The following is an 18,236-nucleotide window of genomic DNA, read 5'->3' as shown; positions in this document are numbered from 1 at the left end:
CCCTGTTCCTGAACGTGCTGAAGAAGCACGCACGTGACTAGGGTGCACTGAAACAATACTCCAGTGCCGCTGTTTCAGCCGGCTTCCTCTACAACCCGACGTTATTTGACTTTGGACATTGAAGAACATTGTTTGGAGCAGAAGTCCAAGGGCTTCACCAGCGAACGGCCCCACAGGGCTCCTCGGCCCGGAAGGCTTAACACCCTCGCGGAAGCTGTGGACAGCGGGAAGGGCCTCGCCTGCGCAGGTGCCTGCCTCTCCCCGTCATCCACAGCGCCTCCGCCACCCTCTCAACACCTGATGAGGCTGGGGAGGGGTGGGCGGCAGAGCAGGAGGCGGAGGGCCTGCTCTGTCAGGACCTGGCTGTGTCCTTCCACCAGTCTCTCTCCCTCTCTGGGCCCCCGCGTCCACCTTTGAAAATGGAGATGACAGTCTGCCCTGAAATGGCAGATACTGCAATCTTAAAGTTTTAAAAACTGTGACATGGGCGTTTTACAAGGCAGCAGTAGCTTCTATTTATGGGACAATTACTACGCCCCATAACTTAATGGCTCCAATAGTTGTCACCTAATCCTCACAACCAACAACCCTATAAAGAAAGTATGATTATTACCCCCTTACCCCCATTTAAAGGTAAAGCGACTAGGGCTCAGAGAGGTTGAGTAACTTGCCAAGGCGGCACAGCCGGTAAATGAGGGAAGGGTGGAATGTAGGCCTGTGGGCCTCTGCATGCTGCGTGTACTTGCCAGAGCTGCCCCAACGAGTGGCAGAGCTGAGAAGCGGTGTGGAAGGGGACACGTTGGCTGTCCACTCCGAGTGAAGGGACCCCCCCATCTGTCCCACCTCTGCCTCGGTGCCACCGGTTCCCTTAACCTCCCACGTGTCTTCAAAGTGGTTCCGAAGCATCTCCCTGTCTCTCTCGCGATACCAGCAACGGCTGAGCGTGGCCACTGCGGGTGGTGAGGGGCCCTGCTCATGCCAGACTCTAGCGTGGGCCCTGAGGGCGCCCCTCCCTCCCCCCACACGGAGACAGGCTCTGCCTGGCGCTGGGGCGTCTGCCCCAGGAGGGGCCCCAGCCGGGGGGGCTGTGCCGCAGCCAGATGGCCTGGTCCTCTTCTGACCCTGCACTTGCCCCCCGTGTGGCTCAGTTTCCGCAGCTGTAATAGGAGCCCTGGGCAGCGCCTCCCCGGGGGGCTGCAGGAGCAGGGGTAAGGCAGGATGCCTAGGGTGCAGGGGTGCTATTCAGGGGTGAGCGCTGGGTGAACGGGACTCGGTGCTAGTCGACATGTGCCGGGGCCCAGGGACAAAGTGCCCCGCGGGCAGCAGGGACCCTGCCAGGGTGGCTCCTGGCCTGGCGGCGGGGATGAAAGCTGGCTGAAGGCTGGGCCAGGGGCGAGTCCCGGGGTGCTGCGCGTGGCCTCCGGGTGACCTGAGCTGACAGGTGAAAGGCCCCTGGCAGGGGGCTCCAGGGTTCCCCAGGCCTGGAGCCGGGGGAATCCACGATGGTGGGAGGCTCCCGGAGGCCAGTCAGGGCCTGGGCAGGGACCCCTGGGGCCTTTCCTAGGGCTGCCCTCAGCCACCCGGGGACATCCGCCCCACCTCCCCACTAACCAGCTGGGGGCCCTTGGGCCAGTCACTTAACTTCTCTGTGCCTTAGTCTCCCCTCCTTTAAAATAGGGGCATGAATTGTACCTCTGTGCAGGTTGTTAGGAGGGCTGAGTTCATGTGCATAAGAGCTCAGAGCTGTGTCTTCTGATTGGGGTGTGTGTATGTGTGTACGTATGTCTGTATGTGTGTAAGTACCAGAGTGTGTGTGTGTGTGAATCTGCATGTGTGTGTATATATATCTGTATGTGCGTATTTATCGGCATGTGGGTTGTGTGTGTGCATACATATATGGTGTGTGTCTGTATGTGGATATACATCAGTGTGTGTAGGTGTGTTATGTGTGTGTATATATGCACTGTGTGCATTGCCCTCTGAAGTTTCCTACGGGCAGTGGCACATCTCATTATCTTATTGGCCTCCCAGCACCCAGCACAGGCCTGTTGCTGGGCTAAGGCTGGCAGGGGTGGGGGATGGGACAGGTCCTCCCAGGCCCCTGTTGCCAGTTCATGGCTCCCGGTTGTTCTATTTGCAGATCTCGGGGTGAGGGAGGAGGGAGAAGATCCAGTTACAGGCTCCCCGGGACTGAGCTGCAGCCTGCCAGACCGTGCCCCCAGGCTGCGGATGCCACATGCTGCAAAATGGCATCAAGGCTTGCGCCCGCAGGAGCTGGCAGCAGCCTGGGCCCCAGCCCCCTCTGGGTCTCTGGCCAGGCTCACCCGTCCCCTCCCACTTCCCGGCAGGGACACAAGCCGGGGCTTTGTGGCTGGGAGCCACGCCGGGCCCACAGGCCTGCCTGCCAGTTCCTCCCGCGCTGCCAACAGCCTCTTCTGTGGGATCCCCAGACGATGACCACGGCAGGCTGCAGCGCAGGGTGGGTCGCCGTGGGATGGGCTGGGGGCCGAGTCACCCATCGTTAGAGGCCAGCAGTGCCCTCCTGCAGCTGGGAGGGGTGGGCACCAGCAGGCAGGCTGTGGTGTCTCCCACCCTCTGTCATGAGTGGCCGAGCAGGCAGGTCCATCAGGGATGGAGAGGTGAATGTACACACAGTGCTTGCCCTCCAGGGGACCACAGAAGTCTGCAAACTTTTAAAAAATTTTTCTAATTTTATCCCATCAGTAAAATTAAATTTGGGGGTTACATTCCTACTGCTGCTATATTTCTTTGTAGGTTATAGACTTTAAAAATATATATTTGTGTACCAGTGCATAGTAATTTTATGTACAGATAAACTGACAAGCGTCATATACAGATGAATTAGGTACAGATAATCTTATGTACAGATAAGTAAGTTGTTCTGTACATAAACAAATGCAAATTTAAAGGGATGGGGCTAAAAATTAAATCCAAATAGAAGCTCTAGTTTTCTTCTTGCAGCCAGTCCTGGGGTGACCCACCCACCCATCCTGGAGAGCTCTGTCCAAAGGGAGCCACAGGCTCCACAGGAAAAGGGGCAGTAACTTCACGGGAGGAGCCGAGAGGCTTCCTGCAGAGCTGGGCTTGGCCTTGAAGGACCGAGGAAAAAGCACCCCAGAAAGAGGCGGGGCCCGTGCAAAGGCGGGGGCGGGGGGGGGGGGGGCATGGAATGGCCCAGTGCGCAGCGACCCTCCGCCAGCACCCATCCTAGGTGGCCTGGTCTGTGCCGTGGCCAGCACCTGGCGCTTAGCAAGCCCTGCAAATACACATCCTTGCACAGCATCTTTTTTGCTTAAAGCGTAAAAAGGGAGCTGGAAAGAGGATGGTGCAGGAGGCTACCACCCTGGGTTCTATCCTGACCATTTCCTGCCGGGAGATATGAGAGGAGCCACTTCCTCTCTCTGGGTCTCAGTGTCCTCATCTGTAAAATAAGAACCAACAGCTGCCCAGCGATCCCCCCGGGGCGCGGCCTGTGGCCGGGGACCTCTCTTGGGGTGCTCGCCCGGCCATGTGCTCATCGCCCCTCTCCTTGCCTCCCTCCGTGCTTACGTCTGACTGAATGCAATGCTACTGGAGCTGATGGCTTCAAAACTGAATCTACCCATCCTTCCCGGCAGGAACCCTTCTAAAATGCAATGTGCATTTTAAGAGAAGGCAGACCCACACCCTCAGGTTGCTTTGCAAGAAGGCGTGTTCTTGGCCTCCCGTCTGTTTGCTTTGTATAGTTCTCCGCCTCCTCCTTCATTGTCAGGTCAGTGGTCACGGCTGTCTGTCTTTCTGCTTGCCTCTTAAAGCCCTCCCTCGTAAAGCTGCTAATTTGGACAGGATATCCAGAAATCACGTTATCAAGAAAGTGAAAAGCAACCCACGGAATGGGAGAAGATATCTGTAAATCCCATATCTGATACTGGTCTTGTTTCTAGAATATACATTAAGAACTATTACAGCTCAATAATAAAATAAAAAGAAATAACTCAGAAAATAATAGACAAAGGATCTACATAGACATTTCTCTAAAGATCATATGCGAAAGGCCAACTATCACATGAAAAGGTGCTCAGCATAGTTAGCCATTAGGGAGAGACAAATCAAACTACAACGCAATACCACCTCACACTCACCGGGATGGCTAAACTCGAAAACAGAAAGTAAGTACTGGTGAGGAGGTGGAGCAATTGGAACCCACAGACACTGCTGGGGGGAATGTAAAATGCTGCAGACACTTCCAGTTTTTCTGTGAAAATGATTCATGGACCTGAACAAGTCTTTGTGGGGGGCATGATTCAATCCCCAACAGGGAAATTTTAAACTGAATTCAGAAAAAAACAGGAAGAAATCAAAATAGAATCAACCTAAACTTTTGGAGTCAAAAGTGGACGGAGAGTTCTCTTTCAATTCTAACTTGAATAAACCTATACAATTATCTATAACAAAAAAATTGTAATTAATGAGGCAAGTGATGTCAGATGAAGAGCATAATCTAGAAAGAAATGAAAATATGAGTGCTTTGAATAGTATGGAAATTGAAGGATTCATTTATTTTAAGAGTTAAGAGATTAAAAAGGAGATCTTAAGAATGTGGAAGTGAATTGGCAGAATTAAGACAATTATTAGGAAGAAAATATTGATACTTCAGCTTTAAAATAGCATGAGAACTAATAAAGAGTCAAACTGACGTGGAAAGAAAATTCATAGAAACAGGGACATACTTATGCAAAACATCTCTTCCTGTGGATGCACAGAAAAAATAAATGAAAAGGAAAACATATACAATGAGCTGAGTTACTCAGATACATTGATTAAGGAAAAGCTGAACATTCTAATACATATTGGGCAAAGAACATGAACAGGTAAAATCATAAATACTAATGACCAATGAACGTTAAAGATTTTGAACTCATATAAAATCAAATGCAAATGACAAAACTATGAGCACATGTGTTTTATATTCCAGAATGACAATGGATAAAGACATTAAATATATTATGGTTGGTGAGATTATAAGGAATGGGGACTCTCATACATTGCTGATGGGAAGACAATCTGGCATATTTCTGGTGGACAATTTGATAACAAAATCAAAATGCAAAGCTTTGTCAGATGCTGCTATGCACTCAAGCCACCCTGCTGACTTTTCTTCATGGGCAAATGGTTAGAAGACATTTTCTGGGAGTTCCTCAAAAGGTTAAACATAGAAGTACCATATGACCCAGAAATTTCACTCCTAGGGCATATATACAAGAAAAGTGAAAACATATGTCCACACAAAACCTTGTAAGTCAATGTTCATAGTAGTCAAAAAGTGGAAACAACCAAATCATCACTGATGGATAAACAAAATGTGGTATATCTATACAATGGAATATTATTCATCCATAAAAAGGAATGAAGATTCATTTTACAACATGGATGAAGCTGGAGACACTGTATTGAGTGAAATGCGCCAGTCAAAACAGGCCACGTATGGTAAGAAATGTCCAGAATAGGCAAATCCATAGACAGAAAGTAGATTAGTGGTTGCTAGGGCCTGGGGGGCTCAGGAGAAGTGGGAAATGACTACTGATAGGTATGTGTTTCTATTTGGGATGGTAATGTTCTAAAGATGATTGTGGCAATGGTTGCACAACTTTGCGAACATGCTAGAAACCACCGAACTGTGCACTTTCAAAGAGTGAAGTATATGGTATGTAATTATACCTCAATAAAGTTATAAAAAGAAAAAGAAATCCAGACACTGCAGCCTGTTACTACTGTACGTAAACTACGAGTAAACACGCTTTGGGTGAGGCTAAAGGCTCTCCCAGGAGCTTAATGCATGGACTTTGTGACATCAAGGTGGCTGCTTCCCACATAGCTGGGCTTTCTAAGCCCCGTGGCCTCTCGCTAAGAGGCTCACGTTAACGACACGACTGCTGCTGACGTTATGGGGATATGGTCTCGGCGCTCCCACGGTGCGCTTGGCTTCAGCAGACCTCGCGGCTTTTGCTCCCACAGCTACTTCTCCGCACTTGGCTTCTCTGCGGCCAGGTGGGGTGGTGGAGTGCCGTGGGCTAAGACCCACCCTCTAGTCCGGGATGGATGGGTCAGAGGCAGGGTGGATGGGGTCAGTTGGAGGGGGGGGGGGCATCCCAAGTGCGAGTCACCCAAATGCTGAGGGTTTATATGAGGAGAACAGCTGGCAAATAACACCCAGCTACAAATCGGCAGGTGGGCCGTTGGCTTGGCTACAATAGCCGTTGGCTACGATAGTCCCTTCTCCCCCACCCTTCCCCTATTAGGCGGAGGATCAGCCCCAGGGGCTTTCCAAACCCCACCCATGAAGCAGCAATCCATCACAGGAGCTGGTTTCGGCCAGGCCCAAGTGGCTTCCCCCAGTGCAGCCGTCAGGACGCCGGCTCAGGAAAAGGTCTGGATGGTCCGGCTTTATTCGGGACCCCGTGCCTTGGCAAATCACTAGGTAGGCCAGCAGGGCACAGCCCCCGGCCTTCCTGGCTGGGGCCTGGTTTCCTCATCTGAAAAACGGTGGTGTTACAAGGCTAAGGAGGTTGCAGCAAGGATTCTATAAAGTGGCTCTGCTGTGAGCCCATCAAATTCACTCATTCACCCAGTTTTCTTTTCTTCCCCCATCTTTCGCTCTCGAGGATTTTTTAAAACCTTTTTTCCATGTAGAACAGAAATAGATGCACCTGAATCAATACACAGTGTTCTCCGCCGAAAGGAAAAACTTTTTCTAAAATTTTCTAAGAATGTGCTCTAAGATAATGGCCTGCAAGGACACGCATTTCCCTCCAGGGCAATGGGAGGAAAAGTGGTGCCGTTTGGGACAGGGGAGTGGGGAGAAGGGGGGGTAGAGGTGGAGGGGGTAGTGGGAGGGGCTGGTGGGAAGGATGGCGTCGAGGTGGGATGGGACGGGCACTGGGCTCCCTGAGCCGCCTTCGGTTGGCTCATCCCAACATCCAGCTCCCTCTGGGGTGGGCCTCACGCCGCTGGGGTCCCTGAGCCACCCTCGGCCAGAATCCCCAGCTCCTGGGTCAGTCCTTCCCCGATGCCGGCTGCCCCCTGCCTCCTCACTGCTCCAGAGCGGCCCTGTCCTCTGATGTAGTTCCCCCTTTCCTTGTGCTTTTCCACCCCAAGCAACAGCTCCTAATGGGCAGGAGCGGAGTCCTGCTCACTCTGCAGCCCCGCACTTGGCCCAGTCCCACTGCACGCTTTAGGCCAGTGGAGTTCAAACCTGAGCCGCGCCAGAAAGCTGGAGGGGGGAAGCGGACTTGGCCTAGTGGTTAGGGCATCCGCCTACCACACTGGACGTCCGCGGTTCAAACCCCGGGCCTCCTTGAGCCGTGTGGAGCTGGCCCATGTGCAGTGCTGATGCGCGTAAGGAGTGCCCTGCCACGCAGGGTTGTCCCCTGGGTAGGGGAGCCCCATGCGCAGGGAGTGTGCCCCGTAAGGAGAGTTGCCCAGCTTGAAAGAAAAGTGCAAACTGCCCAAGAATGGCGCAGCACACACGGAGAGCTGACACAAAAAGATGACACAACAAAAAGAAACACAGAGTCCCAGTGCCGCTGATAAGAAGCGGTCACAGAAAAACACACAGCGAATGGACACAGAGAGCAGACAAGTGCAGGGAGGGGAGAGAAATAAATAAAAAAATTAATCTTTGGGAAAAAAAAGAAACCTGGAGGGGTGGGCAGCAGATGTAGCGTAGTGGTTGAGCACCTGCTTCCCATGTACGAGGTCCTGGGTTCAATCCCCGGGACCTTCTAAAAATTTTTTTTTAAAAAAGGAAGCTGGCGGGGCTTAACGCGGAGAGGGCTGGGCTCCATCCTGGAATCTCCAGTGCTACAGTTCCCAGGACCACACTCTGGGAACCACGGCAGCCGAGGCTCAGTAAAGGTCTGGACAAGGGCTGTGGGACGCAGCAAAGCACTCGTATGCAGGACCCGCTCTCGATTTGGCTGCTTCGCAGAGCCCTCCCTGACCACGGTGCCCCTGGTGTCACTGCCCCCCTGGTGTGCAGGGTCAGCGGCAGGAGTCCTGTCCCTGCACGCCCCTCGGGCCTCTGGGGACCCAGGGCTTGCCTGGCAAGAAGACAGAACCCTGGAGGCTTTATCGGCTGAGCCAGGGAGGCTCCCACAGCCCCTTCCTTCCCCCACCTGTGCATCACCGAGTGCACTGTGGCTGGGTGAGTGGAGAGCAGTACCGGGGCCCCACGCAGCTCCTGGGGACTGGGAGATTTCCTGGCTGGCTCCACACCCAGGACTCTCTCCTCACTATGGTGATTAGACAGCCCAGCCTGGAAGAGCTGCCTCCTGGGTGGTTCATTATCACCCACCGCCTGGGAAGAAGGAGGGCCAGGGGGGCAGCAGAGGGTGATGCTTGAGCCCCAGGGCCACCAGGCTGCACAACTCCAAGGGGCACCATTTACACCGTCAGCCCCTGGAGCCGTGTGGAGCGTAGTCTGCGCAGCTTTTACATGGCGGTCCTGCCAGGTGTCCTCCGAGAAATCCCCTCTCCTCCTTCATTGTTCCGTGAGCACCAACTGCACAGCAGGGATCGGGGCGGTAGAGCCCTGGAGGGCACCAGGAGGAGGTCCACCCTCGGGGGAGATGGGGCTGGCCTGGTAGGCGGGGGCAGCCAGCACCCCAGCCCTGGCTAATCCAGGCCTGCTGGAGGCTGCCAGGGCATTAGCAGCTAAATCTGCAGCCTCAGCGTCTGGGATCGGGGGTGTTTCTTGCTATCCAGGGAGAGTTGAAGCTACCATCTTGGAGCCAGGTGGGTCACGTGGACCGCGGCTGTGGGCCCGGGCTGTGGGAGTTACAGTTTCAGGGATTCCTGGGCAGGGGGAGTTAGAATAAGCCAGGGAACCCAGAAGGAGCTCCAAGGGCTGCTGCCCAGGAAGCGGGGCCTATCTCCCGTGGCATAAGTCCCAGGTTTGGGGACACATATGTCCCCCCTGCTGGCCCAGCTGTGGCACTGCCTTTTCCAGGAAGCCTCTGGGGACCTCCCCAGACCTCGGCTGCCTCTGGATTCCTGGGTGCTGGCGGTCGGGCCCCACTACTCTGCATGGGAGGGCCATACAACCACTTCCCAACCTCCCACGGGTGCCACATGCAGGGTGCCAACTTTTGCATGAGTCGCCAAGAACTCAAAGGGCTGCAAAAGGCATCTCCCTGCCTCCAAAGACAGAGGGGACCCCGTACTCTTTGGGACTCACTCCTCTGTCCACGGCTGCCCTGTCACCACTGACTGTGCACATGGGCCCATCTGTCACCACCAAACTCGGAGCCTCCTCTTACTCATCTCTGTGTCTCCAGCACCCAGCTCGGGGCCTGGAACCCAGCAGGTGCTCAAGTAACATTTTGGTTTCAGCGGCCTAATACCAGATGCTGTACCCGAGCTTGTGATTCCCCAGAATCTAGCGTGAGGCCCTCCGGCATCCAGTGCTGATTAAATAATCACACCATGAATTATTTAATTCCTTCATAATTAACACCGTGAATTTCTAATCCCCTCTTGCAGCCTGGTGAGACCGTTAGACCTGGCCAGGCGTGTCACTATTTGACGAACTCTATAACACAGAAAGGTGTCTGCATGGATTAGTATCAACATTGCCAACTAAATATACAAGCACAAATAGACGCATGCCGCTTTGGCCGCAGTGAAGAATCAAACACCAGCTGGGAGGTGCCCTGGAGTGCAGCTGGCATGTGGATGCCCAGGGAAGGAGGTGTCAGGGATGTTGGGTCAATGGCTCCAGGGCCAGCTGGTGGTGCCCGGGGGCGGTGGCCATGGGGAAGGGGTCTGCCCAGGATCCATTAAGCAGGGAGGAAGGGGTGAGCCAGGGCAGCCAGGCAGGTGGGTGCCTCCTTGGCCTGTGCCAGCAAGGCTTGCCCTGGCCACTGCCCACCCAGCCCATCAGCCAGGTCTCATGCTTCTCCTTTCACCTGCTCAGCTCCTAGACTTAACCTTTTAACCTCAAGCACCCCTTCCCTCCAAATGACAAAACTCAGAGTTCAGCATAAATGTCACCCTCTCTTTGAGCAGAATTAATCCTTCCTTCTTGTGGTTCCCTGCGCTCTCAGTACAAGGTAACAAGAGCTGAAGAAGCACACGATGGCAGGCATTTTCAGGGGATGGACGGTGGGGGGGGCCCTCGCCTCCCCCAGATAATGGCCATCACCCCTCCCCACATCCTAATGCTGATTTTAAAGGAGTACGCTTGGATGTGGATGAGTCATGTTTTCCCAGACTTAGGTAAAATGGGTAACATGAATTCTAATTGTATGGCTCTAAATACACAGCCCCAGTTAGAACAGGGCACACGCCATGCAAATAGGCGCAGCCTTCAGGGCAGTCCCCTAGTTCCCCTTTCCAGCCACATGACTGCTCTGAACCCAGCCCATGTAGAAATTCCAGGCTTCCCCTGGAGCTGGCAGGACCGTCCTCCCCACCCGGGCAGTGGCCGGGCAGTGACCTCCCAGCACCCGGCAGGTTCCTGGCACACGGGGCACCTGCAGTCACCAGGACTCCATCGAGAAGGTGCTGGGGGGCGAGGCCAGACTCAGACGCCGTGGAGAAGTGGTGGCCACTGCTCTGTACGAACGGAGTTGGTATGCCTGCTCTGACATCCATTTCCCAGATGGGAAAACTGAGGCTTGGACCAAGTACAGGGCTTCCTCAAGGCCCCAGGGCTGGCTCTGGCTAGCCCTGGATGTGTCGTCCTGGGCCTGCCCAGACGCTGCATTCCAGCTGCGGCTGCTCGCCCAGAGGCACTCCCCCTCCTCTCCTTCCCCCTCCAGGGGCTGCCCTGCTCCCACCTCCACGCGACAGAGGACACCAATTTCAAACCAGGGGTTAAAAGCTGGATTATATCCACACACATCTTCGCTGGTGCATTTCTATTTTCTTTGTGGGCATTTTTGCTTTCTGATAGACTCTTACCAACATTTTACTGTCATATTTCTTGTATTACTGCCCGGAATCATTATTTAGACATCATAAAAAAATCATTATATCTTTAAAAGGAAGGCTGAGCAGTTCCTACAAAAGAGAATACAAAAAGCTTGGGCATCAACACACATGCAAACACACACATACAAATACATGCAAATTTGGTCTGATAGAAAAGAGAAGTTTGTCGCCACCTCCACTTCGCAAAACTAAAAGGGAATGAATGATTTATTGGGCTTTGGACAAACAGAGAGATTTTAGAATCATTCTAGAAAAACCCCATTCGATGACTCGCGGCAGCAGTTCTGTGTTACACCAACCCAGATATGGTTACCAATACGTGAAATTTACAATCCCAATGGGTCTGCATCCCACAGAAATGCATCACAAACATTAACATCTTATTTTTTTAAAACACACCAAACCCACAATTCTGTTGCTCTCATTACTGCACGGTGAGCGATAAATCCTTGAACCCTCTACTTTGAAAAAGCCTCTAATTTTATAGCCTGGACTCCCCGCACTCATAAAGGGCGCCATGAAAATGTGCGGATGGCAACACTGCTCGTTTCCTTTTGGCAAGAACCTCAGTACACCTTTTGCTGCCAGTCCCCAAACGGTGCTGCTGTGCAGGGGGCGGGATAGGGGGATATGGGGAGCTCTCTGGACTCCTCTGAGGGGCTGGCGGAAGGCACCTGCACCCCAACCAGACTTAGCGCCCACAGGCTGGCGCCGCATCTGGCCATGGCAGGGGCCCGCAGCTGGTCAGGGCTGACAGCCTACCCTGAGCGGGGCCACCCCCTGGATTTGGGTTTGCAGGTAGGACTCGGGTGGAACCTCAGAAGGAGGGGGCCTGCCGGGGACGGGGCTGTCTCCCTCTCAGCCTGCGCGGCAGCTCCTGGGACCTGCGACGACGCGGTGACTGCGGCTTGGTTAGGGACGGCACTGGAGAGTGCTTCTGGCCTGATGCTTCCTGCTGGGGAGGAAGCCTCACTGGTGGTAATTAGCGGCTCAGACTCAAGTCTCTCCGCTACAGGAACTGAGGCAGGCAGCCCGTAGAACCCAGGATGCATGGAGTGAATAAATGTCATCCTACACAGGGCAGACGGACTAGCCACCGTATGAGTGGGAGAGAGTGTGTGTGAGAGAGAAAGAGAAAGCAAAAGCGAGCACTTAAGACACAAAGCCCAGCAGAACGGCTGCCTGAAAGGGGCAAGGGATCAATTGCTCTGGGGGTAATTTATCGCAATCGTCATGGCTGTCGCAGGCTCAGGGGTCATACCCTTAGCATTTTGTCCTGGCCAAGGCTTTGCTGTCATCTTTACCTGCCAATCAGTGCCCCAGGTGGAAACAAAGACAAGACAGACAGAAAAGACCCATAGATGGAAGAGAGCGCCGTCACAGGCAAACACGCGGTCAGGCTGAAGACAGCAGACGTGCCCGCCCGTCCCGCCCGCCCACGGCTTTTCCAGCTGGCCCCAGTGGCTCCGCTGACAGCCCCAAAGGAGGCCACAGGGGTTTGGCTAAGTAAATCACGCCCAGGCCCATCCTAGGGACAAGTATATTCAAGCGTTTTCAACTTCTCTGAAAACGGATGATCTCGGCAAGTGCGGCTCTGAGTAACCAGGGCATGTGATTAACCAGAACACACACCACGGGCTCCAGGCAGGTGGACTCTATTCCCAACAAAGAGCAGGGCCCTGCAGTGCTCCTTTCCTGCTGACTCTCGGGGAGTGAAGCCTCCTCCTCTCCAGGCCACCCCCAGTCCTGCACAGGCCGGCACCGGATGCTGGCTCGTCCCAGCAGGGGCATCTCCCACCGCCTGCCCCCTCCCAGCTCCACTGCCTCCCCTGTGACCTTGGCCGGTTGTAAGCCTTGACACCATCCCCGCCCATGCGTATCCCCTGCCCTCGAGATCCAGCCAGGGCCCTGGAGCACTCAGCGCATCTCCCCGGCCCCAAACACACCCCTCAAGCCCTCCCCGCACCCAATCCAAACACCCCTCCCTCCACAGTATACGCTCCCCTGGCTTCCTGTTAGCCAGTTCCCTCCCTGAGGGCTTGGGGCTGTAGCCCACAGCACCCCGTGTGCACAGGCCCCCAATTCCTGCTCTGCTCACTGCCCTGGGGTCCAGCTTCAGCCAACACCAGAATCGCCTGCCTCAAGCTGCAGGTTTCTGGGCAGCCCCACCCTCGAGTTCCTGTGCCGATTAGTGCAGGCTCAGCACTCCCTGCTGGAAGGAAGCCACACTTCCTAGGAAGGCCGAGGGGGCCCCACCAGCACCCCCACGGCTCCTCGAGGCGTGCAGGCCAGCTGGGACTCCCCACCCCCTGGAGCTCCCTCTGAGACCCTAGCGGCGCCCGTTAGCCCCCATCTTGGGAACCCCCTCTTCCCTGGGTATTCCACACACAGCCAAGGAAGACCCAAAGGTTCAAGGAGTTTCCGCAAAGGTCATGGGGGGACAGAGAGCAGCTAAGACAGAACTCACAAGAGCAGGGTCCTGGCCATTGGTCTCCAACCTCCAATCTTTCTCTCCGTCCAGGGACCCCGGGAGGTGGGCGGGGCCTTCCTGGACGGGAGACTCCCCCCCAATCCCTGGCTGCTGGGCCCGGTGGGCCTGTTCCCCCACACCTTCCAGGAGCAGGCACCCCCTTCTTTCTGGCCAGTCTGGGCCAGGTCCAGGGGCCAGCCATAAGGGCCTCACGGCCCTGTGTCCACTGCAGCCCCCCTGCTGCAGGCCTGCCTGGCTGGTCCCTCCGGAAGCCCCATCACGGGCTCCTTGTGTTTCAAAGCGCTCACTTTGCCACAGGCGGCCATCCTTTTTCTTGGCGCCCGGTCTCTGCCAGGCAACCTCGAGCTTTGCAAGGAGGAAGAGAGCTCCCCTTCAGGAGAGACCCTCATCCCGACCCGCGGCGGGCAAGCTGCTCCCCTCCCAGGCCCTGCATTCAAATCGCAAGCCCCCTCCCCACAGCCCGACTGCCACGGCAGTGTCATGTGCCGACAGCAGGGACAGTCATTCCCATCAGCAGGCTCCAAGGCTTCTGCTTTGGGAAACCTGTCTCCCCAGTGCCGACACCGCCCACCCCACGTGCGCAGCCTAAATTAGGAGTCGTGGCCGCGAATCCCCGAATGTCCTTACATTTACTGGTGCCTCACTGTACCGTCTTGGGGCTACTTTTTTTCCCCCACAGTTGGATTAGCCCCTGGTCTGCTCCCAGCCAGGTTTACAGGAGGAGGAGGGTAACGCTGATCCCCTGGGTCGACGCAGGGGCCTATACGCACCGGCAGTGGTCAACGAGAGCCCCATGGCAGGCGCCATTGTGCACCCCTGCCAGCTCGGGGAAGAGCCCTCTGGAAGGCTGCGTTTGGTATGGGTGTTTGCTGGGTGATAACTGACAGCCAACACTTGTCCTGCCAGAAGTGGGGCTCCAGCCGGGTCTGGGGGTGAGTGCTCAGTAAATGTATGAATTAAGAAATCATGAGGGGAAGTAGATGTAGCTCAAGCAATTGAGCTCCTGCCTACCTCATGGCAGGTCCCCGGGTTCCATTCCCAGTACCTCCTGGACAAGATGAGCAAGTCAGTGAACTGGTGCAATGGGCTGGCGCAGTAAGTTGATGAAACAAGATGCCGCAACAATGAGACACACAAAAAAGAAACACAATGAGAGACACACACAACAAAGCAGAGAATGGAGGTGGCTCAAGTGACTGAGCTCCTCTCTCCCACATGGGTGGTCCCAGGTTTGATTCCCAGTGCCTCCTAAAGAGAAGACAAGCAGACACTGAGAGCACACAGCAAATGGACACAGAGGGCAGACAGCAAGCACCAAACAACGAGGGGGGAGGGGGGATAAATACAAAATAAATCTTAAAAAAAAAAGAAATCATGAGGCAGAATTAGGACCGGGATGCAGGTGGTGGCTAGGAGCCTCAAGTTTGGGTGGAAAGACCAGCCATGCATGTCCCTGGGAGAGTCTCACAGTGGGAAGTATAACATTATCTGCTTCCTAATAGAGTTGTGGGGCCCAAATGGGCTCACACACACACCATGCTTGAGGCAGGGCCTGCACGTGGGAGCCTGCGTGTCCAGTGACGGTGAGGACTGCCGTTTCAGGGAAATGGAGCTGGTGCCGATGGCACTCCAAGGATGGGAAAGGCTGGCCCACCAGGTCATGCAGAGCACGGGGGGAGGTGGCCAGGAGAGGGTGGCTGCAGGGAGCAGGCGGGAGCGACGGAGACTTCTGCAGCTCAATATCTGCAGACCCCCTAGCCTGCCCTGTGTCCCAGCCTCTGGCTTCACCTCTCCAAGCTCCCAGATTGAGATGGAGCCGCCAGGGGTGGGATGGGGGTGGACAAAGATGAACTATACTCCTCCAGCCCCCAGGAGAGAGAAAAGAGCCAGCCTGGCCTCAGATTTGAATAATCGCTTAAGCTGGCAAATGCGCTCCTTTTAAATAAAGAGGCCCGGTCCAGATGCTAGAAAGCAATTTTAGGGAGTGCTTGACTTGCTCAGCTCGGGCCTGTGCAGTCCAAAAAGTCCTGCCCAGTGCCAGGCTTGTTCTGGAGGGCGGGGGGCGGCGGGGGGATCAGGCCATCCTGGCACAGACTGACTCCCTCCCCCACCCCTGCCTGTCCTTAGACCACTGAGGTTGTCACTGGCAGGCTGGACAGAGGTCAGGGAATAAAACGGGTGGCAGAATATGCCAGAACATGCCAGGCTGGGAGGCACTGGTGGGGGCCCTGAGCAGGCAGCCCCGATCCTGGGAACCCAAGGGGGCCAGGTTCTGCCCCAGAGCAGGTGACCTTGGAGGCCAGTCTCTGGGCCTCATCTACCTTCTCTAGTGAACCGAGGGGACAAACTCAAAGACCCCAGCTGACCCTGGAGGAAGGAGGGGGGATTTGAGATTCCTGCACTCCTAAGAGGTGCTCAACAATTTCTACAACGAACCCCTCAGGCCAACATCCTTGTCCCTGTTTTATGGGATAAAATGCCTTTGGCAAGATTTTACAGATGAAGAAAGGGAAGCTCAGAGGGCAAATGACTTGGCCAAGGTCACACATTCAAACTCAGGTCCCCCCTGACTCCAAAGCCAGTGCTCTCTCCCTTATAGTCAACTGCCCTCCCCAGTGCCCAGGTGTGAGGCTTTGGACCTCAAGCGACTTTTACTTTCTAACAGCCTGCGCCCCGCCCAGCACACTGCTCTGATAAGGCTGGTGAGAACAGGGGAGGAATCCACCTGTCTGGCATCTCTAGGCTGGGGAGGGCACACCTGTGGCCCCAGCATGCCCAGGCCAGGGCCGGGGAAGCTCAGCAGGCTTGGGGCAGGCTGTCTCCCCACCAACTCTAATGTCAGCATCACCTGGCAAGCATCGTAGCTCCTGCCTGCCCCACGCCAACTCCACGCCTCTGCCCAGGTGCACTGGGTAAGGCTACCTGTTTACCGTTCGCTTACCTCCGCCCTTCACCCACAAAGCCCGTTCATTCATCAGACACTCATCAAGCACCTACTCCAGCCAGCCCTCAGGAGTAAGCCTCTGGCAAAGCTGTGCACGCTGTCAATTCTGATTCGGTCAGCCGTGGTGGGACCTGAGCTGCCTATTTTTAAACAAACCTTGCAGGTTAACTGAGGGGCACAGCTAGGCGAGACGCTTGGCGTGGCCCCCAGGATTCTGCAGGCTGCCTGAATCCTGAGGACGTGGCCTAGCTCCAGCAGGAGAAAGGCTCCCCTGGGATCCAAGTCAGACAAATCTGGGTTCAAGTCCTACGTCTGCAACTTGTCTCCTGTATTTCCTTCAACAGTAACATCCAAGCACTCCCAGGGTGTTTCCCCTTCCTTACTGTACACAAGATAGCCTTCCCTTAGGGAGGGTTAACTGGGCTGTGGCGTGCAAGCCCTTAAGGCAAGGCGCCGGGCGCTATAAAGCACAATAAAGGTCCACTATTAATTATATCATCAGTGCTCTCTGAGCGGCAGAAACACCTCCCTGGGGGTGTTCCAGAAATCCCACCTGGCTGGTGCCCTCTGCCAGCACTCTAGCAGGAACTGCTTGCATTCCCCACACAGATCCAAGCGACGTGTTAGCTCGGCGCACCCTCCTCTGGGTCGACTCAGAGCGACCAAAGTTCCATCCACACCTCTCTCGGCAGCCTGCCTTCAAATTTCGGGGAAGTGGGCGGAAGGGCGAACTTTGCTGAGCAAGAGCGCCGCGGGCAAAGGCGGGCGCTCAGGCAGCCCAGCCTCCTCCCGCCAAGGTCGGGCGACCCGGGCCCCCGGGGCCGCCCCTGGGGCAGGGTGGCCAGAGCTGCGGGGCACGGGAAACCTGTGGGCTGCGGACGGGTGAGCCGGGAGGGAGCGGCCGTTGGCACCGCGGGCTCCGGTCGCCAGCGCCACCCCCACCCCGTGGGGAGCCCCGCCCCCGGCGCAGGGGCGGCCCGCGCGGCGCACGCGGCTTGGGTCCCTGAGGAAGGAAGGTGCGCGGGGGAGGGGAGCAGAGACCGGCTTCTCGGCTGCCGGGCGCACGTGGCTCGTTGCCACCGGACCGGGTCGCCTCCGGACTTGTCGCGGCGTCCGGCCTCCGCGCGGCGACGGCGCAGACATGCAAAGGAGCGGGGGTCCTGGCGCAGCCCCCAGCCCGTGACGACCCGGGAAAGGGCCACTCACCTCTCCGGCCCGCCGCTCGGAACAGCGGCGGCGGCTGACGGTCCGAGGTGGAGGCGGTGGCCGGACTCGGAGGCTCCTCCTCGTCGCGCGCCCCGCCCGCCCGCGGGGGCCGGACCTGCCCGAGAGGTGGCCGCCCGCCAGCCCGCCGCCGCCGCTTATCCGGCTCGGCCACCTCCTGCCAGGCGCGCGATTAGGGAGGGATACCTTGACTGAGGGAGCACGTGGAGGCCGGGGTGACCGCTGGGGATAGGAGTTCGAGCTGTCCCAACAGCTGCTGCTTATTGGGCACTTTTGCATGTGTGTGTGGGAGATGGGGTTGTGTGGTCTCTCGTGGATGTCTCTAATTCATGTCTAGCTTCTAATAACCGAGGTTAGGCTCCTGGCCAGGGTTGTACAGGTGGTGAGAGGCCATGAGATTGAATCCCATGCAAAGGAAGTGAGGCAGGAGAGGCCCTGCCTCCCCCCAACAACGTTTCATGGAGCTTGGGGTGCTATCACTTCTCTGTCCTTTGCTCACCCTTAAAAGCAGGGGTTTGAAGCTTGGGAGCTGCTGGGACCTTCCCCTTTGCCCTCAAGAAGCTGCGGGGCCTCCCTGGAGCTGGC

At 55.9% G+C, this 18,236-nt stretch overlaps 1 protein-coding gene across 8 annotated transcripts in view; it reads right to left on the bottom strand.

The window, feature by feature from the left end:
* STEAP3 (STEAP3 metalloreductase) overlaps positions 1-18,236 on the bottom strand; it is a 109,301-nt gene that overhangs the window by 80,268 nt on the left and 10,797 nt on the right. The window contains exon 1 of one of the 8 annotated variants that reach the window (XM_004469440.4): positions 17,634-17,732. The exons of 5 other annotated variants lie outside the window; for them this stretch is intronic. The gene's annotated coding sequence lies outside the window, so the exon portion shown is untranslated. Of the gene's footprint in view, positions 1-16,980; positions 17,123-17,633; positions 17,733-18,236 lie in introns of those variants that run through there. 2 more of the 8 variants (XM_071216485.1, XM_071216486.1) reach the window with 2 other exon arrangements.

This window comes from Dasypus novemcinctus, chromosome 7 (genome assembly GCF_030445035.2).
Source record: "Dasypus novemcinctus isolate mDasNov1 chromosome 7, mDasNov1.1.hap2, whole genome shotgun sequence".
Classification (NCBI taxonomy): Eukaryota; Metazoa; Chordata; class Mammalia; order Cingulata; family Dasypodidae; genus Dasypus; species Dasypus novemcinctus.
This window is presented reverse-complemented; position numbering and strand designations above follow the sequence as displayed.